The 22675-nt window shown below is 24.4% G+C and overlaps 1 pseudogene across 1 annotated transcript in view; it reads right to left on the bottom strand.

Moving 5' to 3' along the window:
• The window catches only part of LOC145843913 (polyubiquitin-C-like), a 92720-nt pseudogene extending 87023 nt beyond the window's left edge, over window positions 1–5697 (bottom strand). The window contains exons 1-6 of the transcript XR_014370261.1: window positions 5554–5697; window positions 4825–5052; window positions 3515–3742; window positions 2662–2889; window positions 1475–1702; window positions 14–241 (exon numbers count right to left, since the gene is read on the bottom strand). The product of XR_014370261.1 is annotated as a polyubiquitin-C-like (transcript). The remainder of the gene's footprint in view (window positions 1–13; window positions 242–1474; window positions 1703–2661; window positions 2890–3514; window positions 3743–4824; window positions 5053–5553) is intronic.
• Window positions 5698–22675: the final 16978 nt, after the last annotated feature.

The following is a 22675-nucleotide window of genomic DNA, read 5'->3' as shown; positions in this document are numbered from 1 at the left end:
TCTATTAATTAACCTTCTTTGTCTTGGATCTTAGCCTTGACATTTTCTATGGTGTCAGAAGCTTCAACTTCTAATGTGATGGTTTTACCAGTCAATGTTTTCACAAATATTTGCATTCCACCACGAAGTCTCAACACCAAATGAAGAGTGGATTCTTTCTGGATGTTGTAGTCAGACAAAGTCCTTCCATCTTCCAATTGCTTTCCAGCAAAGATCAAACGTTGCTGGTCTGGTGGGATACCTAAACAGTTAATAAAAATAAACTACAAAAATTGGATACTAAATTATTTCTACAACTATTCCCAACCATTTTTTATTTATAGCACTGTATAACAGTATGTTTTTTTTTCAGTTGAATTAAGGCAAGTCTTTTATTTTTTTTTTTAATTTGGATTATAGTAATAAATTATTTGTTAACATTTGTAGCTGGTAGATATATTTTAACAAGAAAACATAACGAACTAACGTTATTAACAGTTTAATATCCAAATGTTCAAACTTAATTAATTGTTTTAACTTAATTTTTGTTATTATTTCGCTATTTTCAGTTCAATACCATTAACGACACTGGTATTTTAATATAACATACCAAGTTAGCTTAAGTAATATTCACAATTATTATCGCTCAGCAGTTTAAATTTAAAACATAGTAGACTTAAAGTAATAGTAAACTGGGTTATTTTTTACTTTAATGACAAAACAATATGTAAATTTTGTTGTTTTACAGGTTTGTTAAAAACCTCTTATATTAGTTATGAAGTATTTACTTTTAATTTGTAGAGATTATATTTTTTTAAGTTATTTCAAAATTTATTTTTGCATAATTTTAATTACTTGTTTTCTTTTTATTTAGTTTTTAAAGTTGCTAATATATTGTGTTTACTTTTAATTTCGTTGCACAATTAAAGCATAAAAAATTTAGTTTAAACAGTTTTTTAACTTTGAGATTAGCAGCTTTTATAAGATAAGATTAAGAATGAACTTTAGCTCTGAATCAGCTGTTGTATTTCCAATAAGACGTGAATAATTAATTAGACTGTTTCGAATACAACACGTATCATTTACTTGGCTTGTTCTTTTTTTAATTTTTTTCAAGTTTGTTTTACATAAAATTTCTTAATTAATTTTTAAAAAGAAGTACTTAAGACAGTTTAAAAGGTAGCGTTTGATCATAGTTTTACTTTCAATAAACTTTTTTCTTGAGTTTTAATAGCAATTTTATTTAAAAATGGCAACTAATAGCTTGTTCTTTAAGTGGAGGGCCTCAAAGTGGTATATTTAATGCTAAAATCAAACATTACATAAATTTTCATGTGTTTTTTTCAAAGTAGTTAAAAATATATAGGTAGATTAAGTTTAACTATATGTAAAATACAAAGAACTTAAGTAAATGTAAAATTAATAGAAAACAATTAATAATGCTAAATAACTTATCATTATAAAATGTTTCATATAACAATTTTTATTTATTAACCTTCTTTGTCTTGGATCTTAGCTTTGACATTTTCAATGGTGTCAGAAGCTTCAACTTCCAATGTGATGGTTTTACCAGTCAATGTTTTCACAAAAATTTGCATTCCACCACGAAGTCTCAACACCAAATGAAGAGTGGACTCTTTCTGAATGTTGTAGTCAGACAAAGTCCTTCCATCTTCCAATTGTTTTCCAGCAAAGATCAAACGTTGCTGGTCTGGTGGGATACCTGAAAAATTATAAAACTTAGAAATGTCAAGTACTTTTAATTTTTTGCCGTTAATTATTTATGTATTATTCTTTCTTTTAATTAAAATTAAGTTTAAGGTGGAAGAAAACTTTTTTGTTGATTTTTAATTTAACCGTTTAAAGTGATGTTTTTAATATTTGCAATCTTATCAATATACATTAAGATAGCTAACAATTGTATTTTAGATTTAGTAAATTTAGTCTTGAACATTTTATTAGAACCGCTATCATTACTTATTTATACAATCATGCAAGGAATATTTATTAAAATTCGACGCATTTAGCATAAAAAAGCTATGTAAAGTAATTTTTTTTAGAAAATTTACTACAAAATTGTTCTTTCCATACATTAGTATTGTAAAACTCAAACAAAACTGACTATATATTAAAAGATATATAGTGAAAAATTCTGCTCCAATATCCGCATCAAAATAAAGGGTCAATGTAATTATTTTTAGAAAAAATTGCACCACAGCCTTTGAGAACTAAATATCATTCTACATAACTATTTATTATACGCAGTTATGATAGGATGTCACAAATGTAGACATAATATTACGTATTTTCAATGTAACTAATTTTATTAACAAAAAGTAGTTCAATAATATCTTAAAACTTTAAGGTGAAAAATTCGTTAAGAAATTAAAATGTATATACCCAAAATAAATTTTGAAATTTAGAACACTTAGTATCAACTTGTTATTTAAGTTAAATGAGTTAAATCGTTCAAGTTTTATTTATTCATAACTCATAAAATTAAATAGGTCAGTAAATTAATTTATATGTAAATCATTTTGTAAAACTAATTAAGTTTTCTAAAATAAACATAGCTTTTTAACAATAATAATTTAATTGAAAAACTTTAAATTTGAGTTTGATCAACAAAAATGTAATGATTTATAGAGTTAAAAATTAAAAAAACAAACATATTATACAAACCTTCTTTGTCTTGGATCTTAGCTTTGACATTTTCAATGGTGTCAGAAGCTTCAACTTCTAATGTGATGGTTTTACCAGTCAATGTTTTCACAAATATTTGCATTCCACCACGAAGTCTCAACACCAAATGAAGAGTGGACTCTTTCTGAATGTTGTAGTCAGACAAAGTCCTTCCATCTTCCAATTGCTTTCCAGCAAAGATCAAACGTTGCTGGTCTGGTGGGATACCTGAATAACAAAGCATGAATACCTTAAAATTTAATTAAATATTAGAAACTAACTAAGTTAATCAAAATAATTAAAATAACTTAAGTCCAATACACATCAGCATTTTGCCTTTTTAAGCATTTAATTGTTAAGAACTTATTATTTCCTTGTTTTATTTTTATTTTTAGTATTGTTTACTTATTAGTTTTATATTATATTCATACCCCAGTATCTTAATATTAACACATACTATTACCATCAAACATTCAAATAGAGAAATGTTTACAACTTACAGTTCTAACATATTGACTTAATACACTATTTTCACTTGATAATGAATTGAACTTTGTAGTAATTTTGAATTTTATTAATTTCTTAACTTTTTAACAATTATTAAACATTACAGTGAAAACTATTTAATTCAAGAAATTATCACATTCTTCATCTTTTAAATGTTACTAGTACTTAAGTTAAATAATAGAGTAACATAAATATGCTGTAAGCTAACACAAACAAATTTTATTGATTGACAATTTAACTTAAAGAAGCTAACTTAATGTCAAAACCTACTTTAACAATATTTTTTTAATTGATAAAAAACTTTAAGAACAAAAAATTATGACAAACAAAATCAAGTTTTACAAACCTTCTTTGTCTTGGATCTTAGCTTTGACATTTTCAATGGTGTCAGAAGCTTCAACTTCCAATGTGATGGTTTTACCAGTCAATGTTTTCACAAATATTTGCATTCCACCACGAAGTCTCAACACCAAATGAAGAGTGGACTCTTTCTGGATGTTGTAGTCAGACAAAGTCCTTCCATCTTCCAATTGTTTTCCAGCAAAGATCAAACGTTGCTGGTCTGGTGGGATACCTGAAAATTTGATAGAAGAAAATTTTAACATTATGTCATTTGTACATTGACTTAAGCTTCAAATGAAATTTAGTTACTAATCTATATAGTGAAAATAGCATTTACATTACCATCTAATTTCTCGTTGACATATTTCATTGTCATTGCAAATTTTAATTATATCTAAACAAATTTACTCAAAAATTAAGGGCATAGGGGGGTCCGACATTTTTTTTTCTTAAAATAACATTTGATCTCAAATAAAAGCTTGAAGTACAAACTACAAGCCAGTTTTTATAGAATTAAAAATCTTATTTAACTTTTGAAATATTGTAGCTTTTATAAATAAATTCCCATACAAATGTATAGAACACAAATTTTTCAGGGTCAATTTTCTTGGAAATTTTAAAAATCACTAAAAATCTATCTTCTCCTTCATTTTTTGAGCAAGAGACCTCAAATTTTCAGGAAATGTCCTTTTTTTTAATTTAAAAGACTTTGATTGTTGAAATTTTGAAAGTATTTAGAAATGAAAATTTTAGATTAAAATAACAAAAAAATAGGTGGTTTATTTTAGTAAAAATTTTATTTTTAGAAATTAAAAAAATTCCTGCATTCAATCTTTTTAAAATCTAATAATACACTTTCTGTGAAAATTTGAAGAAAATTGCTCAAAAAATGAAGGAGGAGATAGATTTTTAGTGAAATGGTCTTTTTTTGTGTTTTTAGTTTGCGCCCTTCCATTAGGAACCTATAGAGGTCACTGACTTTGATCGCTCATATCTTAAAAATTACTTTGAATTTTTTCAAGTGGTTAAAAATTTCTGATAGCTCAGATAAAACTCTATAAAATAAGATAAACTTGTAAAAATCAAGGTGGACCCCCCTAAGCCCTTAAGTTTTAATTTTATTTAAAATATTAATTATAGTTAACTACTCATACTGGTTAAAAGTTTTTCTTAGCTGTTATTACTTTAAAGTATGACTAACGTAGACATTTAACTAATCATAAGAAGACATAAATTTAAGTTATGTATAGTAAAAAATCAGTATTGTAAAAACATTCTTTTCTTTAATATTTCTTATATGTTATTTTTAAAAACCTTCTTTGTCTTGGATCTTAGCCTTGACATTTTCAATTGTGTCAGAAGCTTCAACTTCCAATGTGATGGTTTTACCAGTCAATGTTTTCACAAATATTTGCATTCCACCACGAAGTCTCAATACCAAATGAAGAGTGGATTCTTTCTGGATGTTGTAGTCAGACAAAGTCCTTCCATCTTCCAATTGCTTTCCAGCAAAGATCAAACGTTGCTGGTCTGGAGGAATACCTAAAAACAAAAGCAATTGAGATTATATATTTTTTAATTTATCTCTTTTTTTCAACTTTTAAGTAGTTAAATCACCCTAATTTTTTATTCTATTTCGAGAACATATATCTTATTTTTGTCTTATCTATTAAACATTCAAGTAACATAACTTATAGTTGTTTAAATTACTATTTTAGTTATATAATTTATTTTATCAATCTTTAAAAACTTAAATTTATGACGGAACCAATTGCAGTATTACTTAACAGCAAGTACAATTAGTTACCTAATAAATAATGTTGATATCAAGAAGTATATCTCAAATATCTTATTTCAAAAAATTAATATTTCAAGACTTAATTAATTTAAGAGTTAGAACAATTTTTAATTCAATTCAAACCCACTTTAGTTGTTAATATGGTAATACAAAATTTATAATTACCTATACCTTTGAAGTATTTATTATTTTTTTATTTCTTTTGTTATATAAAAATTTTTAGATAATTCAATAACTATTCTTACCTTCTTTGTCTTGGATCTTAGCTTTGACATTTTCAATGGTGTCAGAAGCTTCAACTTCTAAAGTGATGGTTTTACCAGTCAATGTTTTCACAAAAATTTGCATCTTTTTAACCGTTTTTACTTTTTTACTATAACTAAATAACATTCTTAGTTGTAATATATATTCATTACTAACATATTAATTGAAAGTTTAAAAGGTATTTTTAGTAAAAATAACTTATTAACTAATTAAAGTTTTACTTTTAATTACAATAAATAAACTGTACACAGATTGACTGATTATTTTATTTTGAGTAGTTAGATTTTTTATAAAAATACCTTAGTTACTCACATTTATAACATCAAAGCTGGAACTTTACAAAAAGTGTTACTCAAAATAACATAATATGAATACACAAAAGCAATTAGTTTAAGGCCATAGGGGGGGTCCAACATTTTTTTTACAAAAATTAACTTTGGCTTTTATATGAAAGCTTAAAGTGCAAACTACAAGCCAGTTTTTATAGAATTTAAAAATATCATTTAACTTTTGAGATATTTATTTTTTGTAAAAATTTTCCAATATAAACGTATGGACTGCAAATTTTTTAAGGTCAATTTTATAGAAATTTTAAAATTCACTAAAAGTTGACCTTAAAAAAATTTGCGGTCCATACTATCTTTACTAAAATCTATCTCTTCATTTTTCAAGCAATCTTCTTCAAATTTTCAGGAAACATTCCTTATAATAAAAGGAAAAAACCTTACTTTAGAATTTAAGTAATTAAAAAAATAAAAATCTTAGCTCAAAAATTAAAAAAAGTGTGTTTTATTCAAAAGAAATTTATTTTTATAATTTTTTTTTTAATTCCAAAGTAACGTTTTTTTTTTGTTATTGTATAAAGATTAGACTGTGAAAGTTTGAAGAAGATTGCTTGAAAAATGTGGGAGGAGATAGATTTTAAATGATATAGCCTTTTTTTGCTGTTTTAGTTTTCCCTTCCAATAGGGAACCTATTATGCAGCCCGGCTTTGACTGGTCATATTTCAAAAAATAATTTGAATTTTTTAAAACCATACAAAGCATCTTGAAGCTTTAAAAACTCTATAAAATAAGATCAACTTGTAAATAACATGGTTTACTCTCATATTGACCTACTCATACATATTCAACTCAAACCCAGACATAAATTGCAAAAAACCTTTATCTTTAGTTTTCAAACTACCAAGGTAAAAATTTAAATGGTAAATAGTGATTGTATAATCTATGGTATCATTTAAATTTTTATATACTTATTTCTTACTATAGTTTTTATTAAAAAATGTATAAAAATCTAATAAAATAGAAAATTTATTTAGCAAAAAAAAATACAATGACATGTATATTGCAAAAATAGTGATACTAATTTCTTAACTCATAATTCACTCAATCACTCATATCATCATCATTTTATTATAAGAAAAATTTATTTAGAACGTGGAGCTTTTTTTTTTAAATATATAAAATAAACTTTACTTTGAATCTGTTTACAACCTAAGCTGTTACCCCCAGCTGTTATAGCTCACAAATATACTTATTCCATTTAATGCTTTCTATTAAAACACTGTTTCTTTTGTTTTTTTTCTATTAAAATATGCTCCAATTTAAAATATAAAAAGTTCCAATAATTGCCGAATAAATGCATTTAACAATTATTAGTAATTTTGAAATGTTTTCTGCCATACTAGTTTGGATTAAACACGATTGCCAATTTTTTAAGCAAAAAAAACTAGAGTTTTTTATTTGTATAGGTAGAAAGTGTCATAAAAATACTATTAATCAAGCTTGTATACCAATTAAATATTAACAAAATAAAATTAATTCATAGTTCAAAATTTAAGTTAAGTTCAAGAAAAAAGTTAATTAAACAAGCATTGTGTTAAAAAATATTCAATACGGACTGGTGACATGGAGCTCTCACAGTGGTCTGAAAATAAATTAATTAGTACGAGTTGGCCTAACTTGTCTTTAATTTGTAGAACTGCATCACATAAAAATAAAATAAATGGTTTAATTTGAGAGAATTTTTGGTCAAACCATTAGAGTTAGGGGTTAAGGGTTAAAAAGTATGGTATAATGAAGTTTTAACTACCAATTTTAAATAAACGAACTCACTTAAAAGTGTATTGTTAAAACTTATGTATATGAAGCAGTCCTAGTAATTTTACCAACATTTTGAGAACAAGCAAATAATTTTATCAATTATATTAAGCATTAAGCTTTCTAACTTTTTAATATTCTTTATAATTTTTTGACTTATACTTATTTAAATTAAAAACGTGAAACCATGAAATCTGCATCCTTTTATATTGAAAGGTTTTAATGTAGTGTACAACCACACTAAAAAACCATAATCAAATTTATACTTAACCTATACTAAATGCTGACACTAAATAACACTTAAGGCTAACAAAACTAGGCATAACAATGAATGAACATTTTATATTAAAGAACATATTTAAATAACATTAAAACCTAAGTATAAGTCAAAAACTAAGAATACTAAGAAATATATAAAGAACATCATACTTTAGAAAGTACTTCAAATGTGGTCAAAACTTTTACACAAGAATTAATCTATCAGTATGTAATATACTATCAGAATGCAATACTTTATACAACACAAGAAAACAATCCAAATGTTTATTCTTGAATATCATGTTTACTGCAGCAGACTGTGGCTACAATACTCCCACCATTCTATGTGGCTGGTTTATACAACAATGTTCTTAACTTTATTCAACATTACATCAGGAATTTCTAATGAGCTGTTTATTTTCTCCTTATCTTAACTTGAATCAGTAAAACACTTGACCTTGCAAGCTTTCTCTTAAATGCTTGGATGAACAAGAACTTTAACTCAGAATTTTTATTAAAATTATACAGTTATCAAATGCAATTTGGTATCCTGTTACAAATTAACTTAAAAGGGTGTTTACTTAAAGATAAATTTTTAGCCTAAAACTATGATTAAATAAGACATAAAATGTATTATAATTTCAGCTTGATATTTCACCTTGATAATTTCACCATAACCAATATTTTTAGTGAAATCAAAGGATTATGGTAAATTAAATCTTAATTAAAACATGAACTTGAAATAAGCGAAGATGAATTAGAATCTATATAGATTTATCTAAACATGCCAAGGTTTAAATAAGTGAACATCCATGCATAATTCATATATTATGAAATTTATAAACAATATTTTAAAACCCAAAACATTAGTGCTTCTTGCAATGTTATATAAAAAACCTTTAAAATTTAATCAATTTTTTTTAAATAAACAACACCTGAATAAATCACCAACCAACAGTAGGGATTTATTACCAAAAGCAGCTAAACTTAATATTTTGTAACCAACAACAAAAAACTCTATCTTAATAATGCTAATATCATATTATAATTTTCAAATAGATAAAACATTTTTGAATCTCTACTTTTCAAATGGATTATTTTATCAATAGCAATTTTTAGTTTTGCTGTTAAAAACAGATTTTTAGAATATTAAACATACTATATTAAACATAGAAACAAGTTAAAATTTGAAAAAAAAATAAACATTATAAAGTAGACCTTGTTGACTAGCAACACAACTTTAATATATTAGAGGTAAAATTGTATCAACTTTTATCGATTCAGTGACTAATATTGAAATTAGCAGTCTATATATATCTCAACTTTGCTTGTTTTAAAAACAACATCATGAGTTGTTTTTTTGCCTCAGCAATTTATTTATTCTAATTTAAGAATGTTATTTATTGTATTGAGAAAATACTTTGATTTTATAATCAAAAATTTCATCAGAAAAGTCCATAATAGTAACAAAGAAAGAAAGAAGAAAGAAAAATGTGAACGCTCACAACAAAGCTTATGGGGTCTGCAGCTATAGTACTGATTGGATTTTTTTTATACTAATAAGAAAGAGTTTTAATACAGCTTTATTTTATAAACACTTAGACCCCTTTCCCTAATTAATTATACCAAAAGTCTTGAATCCAAACTTTTACCTCTATTTCGCCTTAACCAATTATATAACAAATATTACTTTGTTCTAACTAGTAAAATTATTAAACATTAATTAGTTTTTAGCAACTAACTTAAAAAGTACTATTTTTGTCTATAGTTCCAAGATTTATAAGAAAACCAGCCACATAAATTCTTGAGATGGTACTGTGAGTTATAACAAAATAAAGACCTAAAAAATTAAAAAAACTTTGTTTATAGAAATCGGGACTGATGTAGTCTACAATAAAATAAACTATGTACAATACAAATGTAGGTAGAGACGCCATAAACAAAAGTTGTTTAAGCAATGTTTTAACAACCATTTCATTACATGTGACTTAGAAAATATATTTAAATTCGTAAAAACTATTGAATTTTTATTTCTTATTACTCCAAAAGTAGTATACGTAAAAACTAAGTAAATTTAAAGTTGTTTAGTACATAATTAAATTGAATTTTTAAATTAAAAGTTTTAAGTAGAAAAGCCGTTTTATTAGTAAACTAGATTGTAATTTAAAGAAATAAATATTATATATGGTGAAACTATACAGTGTTTCTAATCTTAAATACAACTGAGTTTTACTTTTACGTATTTTTGCGAACAAGTATTAACTGTACTGTTTTTAGCTTTTAGATTAAGAGTTTTCCAACGAAAGTAACAACTAATATTGCCTCTTTTTAGGCGATTTTGAAGTTTTTGGCTAGTAAAAGGGCAATAAATAGTAAGAAAACAAAACATTAGCTTACTAAAACTAGACTAGATATCTGGGGGGTTGTAATAAAGAGTAAAAAAGGTCTCTAAAGAGATACTTGACAAGATATTTTAAAGCTTTTTAAAATACTCTGAACTGAAGCTTGCCTACCATACCAAGTGCCAATCCTTCAATAGAGAGGCGATTAGATTAAAATTTCACCCCAACAGAGCGACAGAAAATAATTTTTCTGAATGCTGTTTAAGTATTATTCACAAAAATCAGTTAATTTTTGTTTAGTTTTTTATTTCATTTCGTTTAACTGATGGTTTTATTATAAAATTTATAAAAATTTACGCGATAAAAAAAATTATGTGTAGTAGCTTGTAAAAAACTTTATAAGCATTTGATGTACGACTCAATATCCGAAAGGTTCCTTTGAGCACCGGTCCTTAGACCAAACTTTTTGAGCTATTTTTTTAGTCGTTCAATAAACAATATTAAACAGTGAAGTACACCACACGATAAGCAGCAACAGCATCCGAGACAACCTTCGACTGGTTTCGTCCATATTAGGACTTATCAGGCAGGCATAGTTGCGAGTCACGAGAGACCACTGTTGAGATCTTATTAAGCGGACTTAAGTACATAAGCACTGAAGCAATCATTTTTAGGTAAAGTAGAAAACGTTTAAGTTATTGTTAGCTTGTTGTGAGAATCTACCTGAGGTTAGTCAGTTTTGACCAGTATTTGTTTAGGCCAGCCCAACTGGGTTTAAAGATGTTTCGCACTATTAATAACAAAAATGAAGCTCACTACACGACTAACAACACTTAACAACATCCGAGACTGATCAAATACCTGTCTGATGAGTTCAAATAAGGACGAAATCTTTCGAAGGTCGTATCTGATGCTGTTGTTGTTAGTCGTTTGGTGAAGTTAATTTCATAGTATTGATGAAGTGGAGCACAATATTTAAACTTTGTTGATAATGGCCAAATATAATAACTACTGGTTAATATATTCAAAAATATAGATTATAAATAACTAGATTTAGATTTTTATCAAAGTAATCTTTTAGTGAGAACTATAGATAAACTGAACGTTTTTTTTTTAAGTTTTTGTTAAGTTAAAAAAAAATAAACGTTTAATTGCAGTTTTTCACTTGCCATTTTTGGTGTAGTTCAAGAAAGTTTGATTTAGTCAGTTGCTCTTGAAGAAGAGTACTTAGAAAATTAAATTACAGAAAAAGTAAGTTTTGCTTTAAGAATCTTAAATTTTTGTTTTATTTGCTTAAATTGCTTTTTACTCACTAGCAGTAATGCAACTACTTCTAAATTTAGTAAGAAGTGCTATATTAAGTAAAACGAAGGTGTAGAAATACGGAAAAAAATTAAAAAGTTTTCATTTGATAGAAGTTAAAGAGATAAAATTAAATATAAGATTAAGTTTTTTAAATAGTTTTTAGAACTTTTTTTTACTGTTGAAAGTTTTCTCACAGACTTTTCATAAATTTTCTAAACAGCTAAGTTAATTACAGGTGGGTTTTGTAACAGTAGAGTTTGAATGTTAAATTATTATTTATGTAAATCTTGTATGCTGAAGGCATTTTATTGAATGCTAGTAAAAAAATATTCAAGCTTTATTTATTAAATACCTATATATTAATTTGCTTAAAGTTGTTTTAAAGTGTTTATCACTTTATAAACAAAGCAGAACAATATATAAAACAATATAGTATTTCTTATGCATTTTATTGTAGTTTTCAAAATAGCTTTTTACTATTTGAACACAGTGAAAGTTTACAGGTTTATAATTTAGTAATAATTTTTACCATTTCCACCCTCTCAGTAGATAGATTACAGGGGCCTGCCAAAGCAACCTGGAATTATTAATAATGAATTAATGTATTGAAGAAAATAGTCTGTATTCGATTTGTTTTTAGATTTCTTATATAATTATTTTGCTAAAAGCATCTCCTAACATATGTCTCTCAGTAAGAAAATATATTAAGAGATCAAATGGTGTCATGCTCAAGAAAAAATACAGTTTTCATGTTCAAAACTGAAGTTTGTATAAAAAAGAGTTTTTATATTTTCAAACTCAAATTTATTGTCTCTTTATAAATAAAAATTAAATCATACAAAGTATTTAATTTTTGATATTAATATAAAAAATTATAGCTCAAAATATAACTCTAAGAACTCTTGATCTGGTAATTATGATCTGGTACTTTTGATCTGGTAATAATCTGGTAATTCCTGATCTGGTAAAGATCCGGATCTTGATAGATTAAATCCTAAGTTAGCAGTATGTTTTTTAGAAATAAACATCTATAATATAAAATGAAACAATCAGAATAAATTTATCTCATAAAGTTTTTGGAAAAAACCAGTTGTACCACAGTATTAGGAAATAAAAAAACTGTAATTGATGTATACTGTATGTACATAAAAGTTTATAAATATTTTTTTGTTGCTTTTAGGTTGAGATCTGGTGTTGGCAATAAAGCCCATGAAAATGTAGAATTTTTTGAAACTCCACTACATTTCCTGAACTCTTTAGAAAACAGTAAAAAAAGATCTTTAATATAACTCAGATGAGATTTGAAACTTATACCCTGGAGTTTGTAATGAAGAGTAAAAATGGTCATGTTGTCATAAAAACAATGTTAGCCCCCAAAATTAAAAACTTTGCTTGCAACCAACTAATACCTGTTGATCTCTTTAAGAAAAGAATAATAACAAAATGTTAAGTGTAATTTTACATGAAGTTTAAATTTACTGGAACAAAATCTTGATTTGAAAATGAGATCTAGGTCTGAAATCTGCTTATTCTTAGTTTGAAAAACAAGTTTGATAAGGCTGGGTGGTATACTATCAAAATTTCTATTTTTAAAATATTTTCTTCATTTGATTTATATATTTTTTGCATTTTTAAATTTATTTTTTATTTATTTTTCCCAATCACAATCACTGTCACCCCTAACCCTTACCCTCAATTGGTAAGCGCCCTGGCTGGATAGATCACTACTACTACTAGAAAATCAATAAATATGAAGTGTGTAGCTAAATTTTTTCCACATCATTCAATTGACCGTATTTGAGAGCATTTACATTTTTTCTTCCTCTCTTCAACCTTAGGTTATTGCAAAGTGTCATAGTATATTTTATATAAGATAAGTTAATGGTGCAAGTATTTGTGCTAATTTCATGATTATTTTGTTCTTTAGACAAAACTAAAAACTGCTAATTTGTTTATAACTTACAAAATTAAACTGGTCTCCAAATATATCTCCACTAGTTCTGATCCTTATGTTCAAAAGATTGCTAATTCTGGTCAGTTGATTACTGAAGTTGTTTCTACTTTAAGGGTAGCTGTGTGGGTTAAGGTTCTCATAAAAATGGTGACCTTTGAATTTTCAGATGGAGATAATTTTACATTTGGCAAGTATCACAAAACACTCTGTAAAAATTTTAAATTGATTTAAAAAAAATAAAATTAGAGGCGAAATTTAATAAAAAAAAAATTTTTAACTGTACTGGACCTTAAAAGTTCAATGTTCAAGTTTTGGTCCTTAAACTGTTCTACATGTAGCAATTATCACAAATACACATTAAATGGAATTTAAGACAGTTTGAAGAAAGTTTCATGGAGGCCCTTCTAAGTTTTTTCAAAAATTAAAAAATAAAAATCCTAAATTAAAAAGAACAAAAAAAACTAGAGAAAGTATTGAAAAACCTCTGTGAAATTTCTTTTAAATCGTTTTAAATTCCATAGAATGTGTTTTTGGAATGATACACTGTTTTTTTTTTGCAAAATAAATATAATGACAGTTAAAACCTTTATAAAATACATTTGTTAAGGCTACATGGGAAATAGGGTTAGACATTCAAAAAAGTTAGTTATTGATTTTATTTTTAAGATCTCCAGCCTGCTAGTTGCTCTATGATGAAAGTTAATTTTTTTTTAATAATTTTTATAGGTTACTTGAGAAAGGAGCAGTTAAAAAAGACTAATTCACTAAAAAATATTTTCTGTCACAGTCTGACTCTTGAATTCTATGAGTCTAATGTCTTTCATTTTAAACAGTTTTTGTATGGTCGTTTTGTTTTTAAGTATCTATTTGAAACATTTTTATCATAAAACAACTATTTTTATTACTATTGTTTCTTAAATCTGCATAACTGTTTTCATGATCATCATAAAATGTATCTTGAATATGCAATGACGTAGCTTAATAAACAAAAAAAAGTTGATTGTTTTAAAAGTTTCCATAAAAGCAAACAAGTTTTCAGGCAACAAAACCTTTTTACAAAACTGACTGTTTGTCAAAAAGATTGTTTTAGTACTGCTGTTTGGGGTCACTATAAAACAGAATACCAAAAAAAAATTGTCAGACTAAAGTTGTCAACACACTTTGAAAGAAAAGAGTTTGGTGAAGTTTATCGTGTAATACATTTAAGCTTTCAAACAATAAATGTTAATTTATGTGAAAAACTATAGTGTTTAAAAAAAAACAGAGCTTACAAAATCTTTTCCAAAACGCTAAAGTAGTTAAAAAAATCTAATTGTTCGGTATGTTCAATAAGACAAATAATAAAGTTTCAAGTTTACTTTTTTGTATCTACTTCATTAACAAATTTTAAAATATTAATAATAAAATTTCTGTTCTAAATTAATAAAAGTTCAAAGTTTCAGTTATATTTTATTATTTTACAAACAATTAAATTGCCTATAAAATCATGCTAAACCAGTTATGCTTCAAAAGTTGGCAAGGTTGTGTGGAGTTTCTTATTCAGTTTTTTTAAAAACTAAATATAATGTTTGTAGTGTAATAATAAAAAAAGTTTCATGCTTTAATTTTTTCATCACAGTAATTGCATTTTAAGAATTAAAGTTTCCTTTTGTTCATGTCTGAAACTAAATACAAAGTACTTACACTATAATAAACTAAAATATAAATCTAAGTACTTGTACAAAAATAATGATTTTTATTTTTATAAAGATATTATAAAAAAAAACATTTATTACGAATTGTGAAGTTGCCAAATTAAGCTGAAGATCAAAGCTAGTTTGTTACTTGTTTTATTTTATTATTAAACGAATTAAATAACATACAAGAAAAAAATTGTTACTTGTTTTATACCAAAATTTAAAATAACATTTTCTTACAAGTTGAAAATCACTGTAATGTAGCGTGTATAAAAACTTTTAAAGTTCAAAAAGTAGTTTAAATCACTAAATAATTTTTTGTGTATAGTAGATTACATGTTGTTAGTATTTATTAAGCTTTTACATATTAATTACATTATGACTACCTAAGACTATTTTTCCAAAAAAAAACTGTTATTATTTTTCAAAATGTTTTTTAGTTTTTTTTAAGTTTTAATACTCATGTATTAACCTTGTTATACCTGTATAAGCAGTTTTAAATATATTTAATTGTTTCTTATAATAACTGTCTCATTAAAAGTCTTTATAATAAGTCTTAAATAATAAACAATGTGACTAAATTTTTAACCTGGTTTTTACATTTTTTAGTGTATATTTATTTATTGTTTTGTTTAAAGTTTGCACATTAAATATTGCTATACAAAATACTTATACGTAACAATGTACTGTAAGTTAGAAATAAAAAAATAAGAGTTGTTGAAAATATAATTTAGAGTATTTAGTGTTTTTTTCTAAGTCATTAATATCAAAATTGAATAATACAATTTAATCTGATCTTTAAAAGTTTGACTGTTCAATTTTTATTATTATAATTTTCGTAATGTTTAAAAAAAATTAATACAGTTTTAGTAGTAAACAAAATAAAACAGTCAGTTTATCTTTGTTTATTATACGTATGTTTATTTTATCAGTACTAATTAATTAGAGTTTAGTTTTTTCTTAAGTTTTGATTAAAGTTGTTTTGTTTATGTTTTGTGCTGTGGTTATGCTCTACTGAAGTAATAATTCTGTTTTAAAATTATTTTAAAAATCTTTCATTCAGTATTAAGTTCCATATATGAACATACTTTTAAACATATTTTAAGCTGAAAAATTGTTGCCACTCAAACAGCTGTCACTTTAATTTATTAGTCAACAGAAATTAAATTCACTTTGAACAGTTTTTCTAAAGTTATTGCTACTTGATTTTTCTGTTTTTTGTTCAAGTAATCTATGTTTTTTAAGTAACTTTGTTTAAGAAAGAGTTAAACTTTTGTTTAATTAATATCTTCAAAAAAGACCTAACAACTGTTATTAAAGTTTTGTTTAATACAGAAATGAGTTTAGCAGTTTCAAATTTTCTTATAAAAAACATTTAATTTTATATTTCTATTATATATTTTTGTTTGTTATTAGAAAGTAGATTTTATTAGTAAAGTTGTTTAAGGATATTTTGTTGGTACACTAAATTTAAATATACTTGAAGCTTAAAAAAATAAATTGATGACGCCTGAAGAAAACATGTTTGATTTGAAAAATCTTAAAATTGTAATTGTTGTCTTTGATTATGTTCTTCTACACCAAAGAAACACAGTGTCGTATTTTATTTAAAAAAATTTTAGGTATGTGCCCGCATAAAAAAGTATAAGCTTGTTTTTTTAAAGTTTAATCAATGTTTAGATATTCATGTTTTCTATGAGTTTTTATGTTTCATAACATTAAATTAATACTTTTTTAAATATGAAGTATTTGAAGTACTGGCTTATATCAAGTATAATATGCTTCTGTCTAATTGTTATGTTAAGTGTAGAAGTTTTTCATGTGAAGATATGTAATTAAGAAATGTTTTAATTTTCAGAATATTTAGTTTGATTAAAAACTTTTGCAAATGAAAATAAGTCCTAACAATTTAACATTCAAGTTTGATAGGGATGCATTAGTTATGCATAAAAGCATTCATTTAAAACATGAAACTAATCTTGTACTATTTATAATTCAGAGAGTATTATTTATTTCTATAATAGTTAAAAACATTGCTAATAGTTATTTAAAATGATAAATTATGCTGAAATAAGATTACAAGTATTTTTAATTTATGTATGTTATAGAAATATTTTGAAAGTGTGTTTAAAATATGTGAAAATTTCTTATTTCTGTTTATAAATCATAAAACTATACATAAGTATTAAATTTGAACATTCACTTTATAAATTAAAGTTATAGAAATTGGTTTAAAATCAGTTTCCTTACTTAAATCTGTATACTAACATTTTATTTCTTACAAATTAAAAAAAGTCTTTTGTTTATTTAAATTAACTTATATACAGCTTGATAAATGTGTAGAGTAAACGTTGCAAAAAAGTTGTATAATTCTTTATAATAAAAAAAGTTAAGATATAGATTTTAAAACATTTTTCAATATAGCAAATACTTGAAAATTACATTTTATGTTTAAACTAGTTTTAATCTTATTGTGCTTTCAAGAGTTAAAAGCAGTATAGTTTTATATAAATTTAATGCTTATTTAAGCACAAGCTTAATATGTTACTAATAAATAAATTAGAGTGTTATTTAGGTTTAAAAGACAAAACAACATAGAATTTAAAAAAAAAGATTTTAAAAATTGATTTTGTTATTAACAAATTTAAGGTTGTTATTGTACCTCAGTTACTTTTTTTTGTATTAGAAATTATTTATAAAGCCCACTTAATAAAATTACAGTTAAATTAAAAAAAAAAATTACACAAAAAAAACTATTTGAGTATACAATTAGTCTAAAGTAAAAGATAGCTAAAATCGAATTTTATAAAATCCTATAGAAACTTTATTATTCTTTACTAATTCATATACTAAAAAGTATATATTCATTGTAAAATACAGTAAAACTTAACCTTTCATATACAAAAGATTCATATTAAAACGTATACGCTTGTTGTAAAATTAAAGTTAGCTTGTATTTAATTTAATTCAGATCAAAACTGTGGTTTCCAACATTTAAGATATTATCTCCAATAGAAATAACTTGAGATATTTTCTGCTGCAAAACCGCTAATACATTACACACCCTCAAGAAAAATATAAAGTTCAAGTTTATCACCCTATTTATATCGCCCCTATTGTTATCTGTATTGCCGTTGACAGATTGCTTGGCGTTTTGTTTATACTTCTGAAAACTTTATCTGAATTTAAGTTAGAAATTTTTGGGAGGGTTTTATCAATATTTTGATTTAAGTGATTTAAATGTAAGTTTTTAAAATAAGTAAAAGTTTAAATTATAGATTTTGTAAAAGTTTTATTTAAACTTGTGAATAGTTTCTTAAATTTTAGTTTAAACGTTCAGCTAAAAGTTTAAATCTAAAAAAGTTGCTGTTGAGTTTAATTAAATCTTACTGTTTTATAAATGTTTTATTCTTGTGTTTACAAGTGTTTTCTTTAGGTTCTCACGTACATAATGTTTGCTTTCAGAAAACAAAATAAATAATTTAACTTGGTCAACAAAATGTTTGCTAAAAGTCTCAAACTGACTTTAATTAAATTTGTAGCAACATTTTATGCAGTATGCAAGTAAGAATTTTTGATGATAACAGAAAATTTAGATTTATTTAAAATTAGAGGTGTAGCGTTTCTGTTAACAACTACTTAATTTATGCTTCAACTTTGCAATTATGTTGTTCAGTTATTTTAAAGTCTAGACAATTTAATTTTACTCATGCATTTAAAATGTTTTTTTTTTTTAATTTTTATACTGATAAAGCTTAAATAGTTTTTAAACAATGGTTTAGCAGTCTAAGTGCTTAATTAGCTGCTTATACAACCAGTAAGAATATTTTGACCTGAAAATATTGAACAATTGAAAAAAAATAGCTGTAGTATAATATCATATAATCTTTCATTTAAAAGATATGTGTTATTTAGAGCACAAAGTATTAATTTCTTCAGTAAATATATCCTGTTTTACAATTGAAATAAAAGTAAACATATAGTAATTTTTAAATTAAAAAGAGTCTGTAAATAAAAAATGAGTAATTCTCAATATTTTATTGTTTTTGGTTAAAACACGAACATTATATTGTAAATAAAAATTTATGTGAATCAAATAACTAAACTTAATAAAAGTTACCTTTTAAAATGAAAAGTTCGAAATTTAAAAGCTATACTTTTAGTTTCATAGTTTTTAGAATACAAATAATAAAGGTTCTTAGTAAAAAATATACAGAGTTTTATCTAAACACCACTTTTACAAAATTTGTGTTAGCAAACCGATTAAGTATTAAAACTGTTGTTTACTTTACTAATAGCACATTATAAGAGTACATTCTAAATTACGCAGATTAACAAGGTAAACCGGATATATCAGTTTGTAGTTGATAATTGTTTTGTTTTTAAACTACTTCAGCAGGTGTTATGTTACTTGTAAGTATTATAGACTTATTTTTTGTCAATAAAGTTATATATTTAAATATATTTACAAATTTTGTGTATTTTTGAAGCTTTATTTGTAAAGTTTACAATTCCTTATAAAACAAAAACGATAATGACTTTTAATAGTCCATAGTTTATTGTAAAAACTGTAAAGTAAACAGTTATAAACAACACACCTATTGATAAAACTTATTTTAGTAGTTATATAAGTCAATCAAGCTCTCAATGCGTTTAAATATTTGTTAACTAAATTAGGTAGTTTAGAAAAATTTCATTACTGTAATTTGATCAATGTAAAAAAATATCCACACTAGATTTTTCATTGGCTTGTTTTGGTTTAGCTTTTTATTTTAACAAAAATATTATTAAGTAAGGGATACACATAACAGATTATAATTTGCCAATTAAGCACTAAAAAATTTTAACACACTTTGATAAATATTGCTTAGTGTGGTAAAATGAACTTTGTAATTAAATCTGTTGAAAAATACTAAAATATATTTTTTGTTTTATTCCACAAATAATAATTTAATAATAACCAGTATGTAGTAGTTTGTCATTTTTCTGTTATATGTTAGCAGAATTTCTCATGATTATACATATCTGAAAATAATTTTGAGCTAAATATTACCAAGATACTATAATAAATCATGCTTAGTTTTGAAATTTTTAGTGTAGTTTTCAAATAGTGTAGTATATTTAACAAAAAACATTATGATATTGTTCAGCTGATTTAAACTGTTTAGTTTAAAAGTGTTCTATGTTTTTGTTTATGTCTATGTTACATAATTACAAAATGAATTTATTTATAAACCAAGTATAATAAATTATATCTTTAGCTTTGTAAATAAAGTTTATTTAAGAAATAAATAGAAATTTTAACCCATAACATTATTTTTATGAAATTTGCTGTCTTTCTTAAACTAAACTATCTACATTTAATTTAATATATTTTTTGGTTTAAAACTGTTTTAACTGTTAATCAATATAGGTGTACATAAATTTTTTTGGTAATATGACTTTATTTATTTTAGTTATTAGTTCTCACGTGTAATTCTACATAAGTAGAAACACTAGAAAGTTTTGTGTAAGGAGTTTGATAAGAATGAGTTTTTTGTTAAAAATTGACGTAATTTTTAGTGGTTTGCATGTTGTTCATTGTACTGCCTTAATTACCTGTATACCAAATTTTTATACTTATAAAAACTTTTATTTTGTAATAACTTAATTTAGCTTTTATTAAACGTTCTTTAATAAATGTTCCCAATATAGCTTGAGTTTTATAACCAGGTTTTTGTTTGAACTTAATTTAAAAAATTTATTTTAAAAGTAGATAGTATTGTTTTTTATGTAAGAAATTAGTTGGCTTTAATTCACACAAAATTTTTCTAATTTGGTATTCTATATTAAGATACACAAAAGTTTTTTAACATCAAATAATTTTACACTTTAAAACTTACTTTTGAATATGTCATATAGGTTTGTTTTTTAACTCTTAGTTTTCTACTTTTTTATTTTTCATTTTTCACTCCTTGAAAATTTTTATGATTGACTAATAAAATATTGTTACTAAATATAAAAAATACGTGTCTTGTTAAATGTATTATGAATATTTTATTGATAATTACTAACAAAAAAGTATTCTAACATGATAGTTTTTAGTTTTTATGAAGTTTTTTACATTTAAAAAGTAATATCATCTAAAAGTAATAAATAATTTGTATTAAAGCCAAACATTTTACTTGCCAATAAAATCATTAGCCAAACAAAAAAATATCTCTTTTGAAATTAAATTAAATGCTTTATTTTGGCCTGAAAATAAATTAAAGTTTCACATTTCAAAACTTGACACTGAAAGATTTGTTTGAAATTTTTGCACGCTAGGTGATTTTGTTTACAGCTAGTTTTGCAGTAATTTAGCACGCATTTGTATTCCTGACACTTTTTATTGTTCATATTATCAAACATATAATGATTTATATTCTATTACCAAGCACATTTTGATCAACTATGATTTGTAAAAACTATGGTTGTGTTTGAAAATTTTGAATATAGCTTGTTATAAATTAAAGCTATCTACATAAAATAACATAAAAAATAAATTTAACATTTAATATACTAAAAAAATCAAATAACAATTTAAAGTATAATTTGATAGTTTTAATTGCTATTAAGTATTTTAAAATAGAGAAATATTTTGTTTCTTGATAAATAAAATATCAAATGGAATATACAATGACGAAGCAAATTTCCACAAGTCGTTAAAAGTTTCTTGCTACTTGAACAAAGTACTTCCTGAGTCATAAAGCAGCTATTGAAAGACAACTGTCAGAGTTATTAGTATGACTCATTGTTGAAAGTTCGGTATTGTAGCTGTTAAAATTGTTTATAGATGTTTGAATAAAGTTTTGTAAGAGTTATTTAAAGCGGTTATTTTTACCTTTTTAAAGGAGCTACTAAATATTGTTATCAAAAGCTTTAACAAAGTATTATAAACACTATTAAGTACCAAAAACTATATTAAATCTGGTGAAGACCAAACGAATTATTAATCAGTTAAAAAACAAACAACTATAGTACCAATAACATTTAAAGTAAAAACTATTAGCTAGAGTTATTTCAGCTATTATTAAAAGTTTAACTAGTATAAGTAATTACTAAAAATAAAAGTTATTAGTTTGTTTAAGTTACTGTTTAGCAATTTTTTTTTCGTGAAGTAAGAGTTATTAGTAGAATGTATTAAAAGTGAATAATAAAGTTGTTAGTTGAGTCTCTAGTAAGAGTTATTAAAAGCTATTAATAGCTGATCACAAAACAAGTATTAAAATAGTTAGTAAAAGTTTATAGTGTTGTTAAAAGTAACATTGAAACCTTAGTAAGATTTAGTAGTACTAGTTATTAAAAGTAGTTAACAAATTAATAGTAAAACTCTTCAAAGGACTTCAAAAGTTTTAGATATTTTAAACAGTTAAATTTACAACATTTTAGTCAACTGGTACAACTTATTAAAGTACTAGTATGATTTATTAGCTCAGTTTTTAAAACT

This window comes from Thalia democratica, chromosome 9 (genome assembly GCF_965202585.1).
Source record: "Thalia democratica chromosome 9, ktThaDemo2.hap1.1, whole genome shotgun sequence".
Classification (NCBI taxonomy): Eukaryota; Metazoa; Chordata; class Thaliacea; order Salpida; family Salpidae; genus Thalia; species Thalia democratica.
Note: the sequence above shows the minus strand (reverse complement) of the source record. Positions and strands in the feature narration are given on the sequence as shown.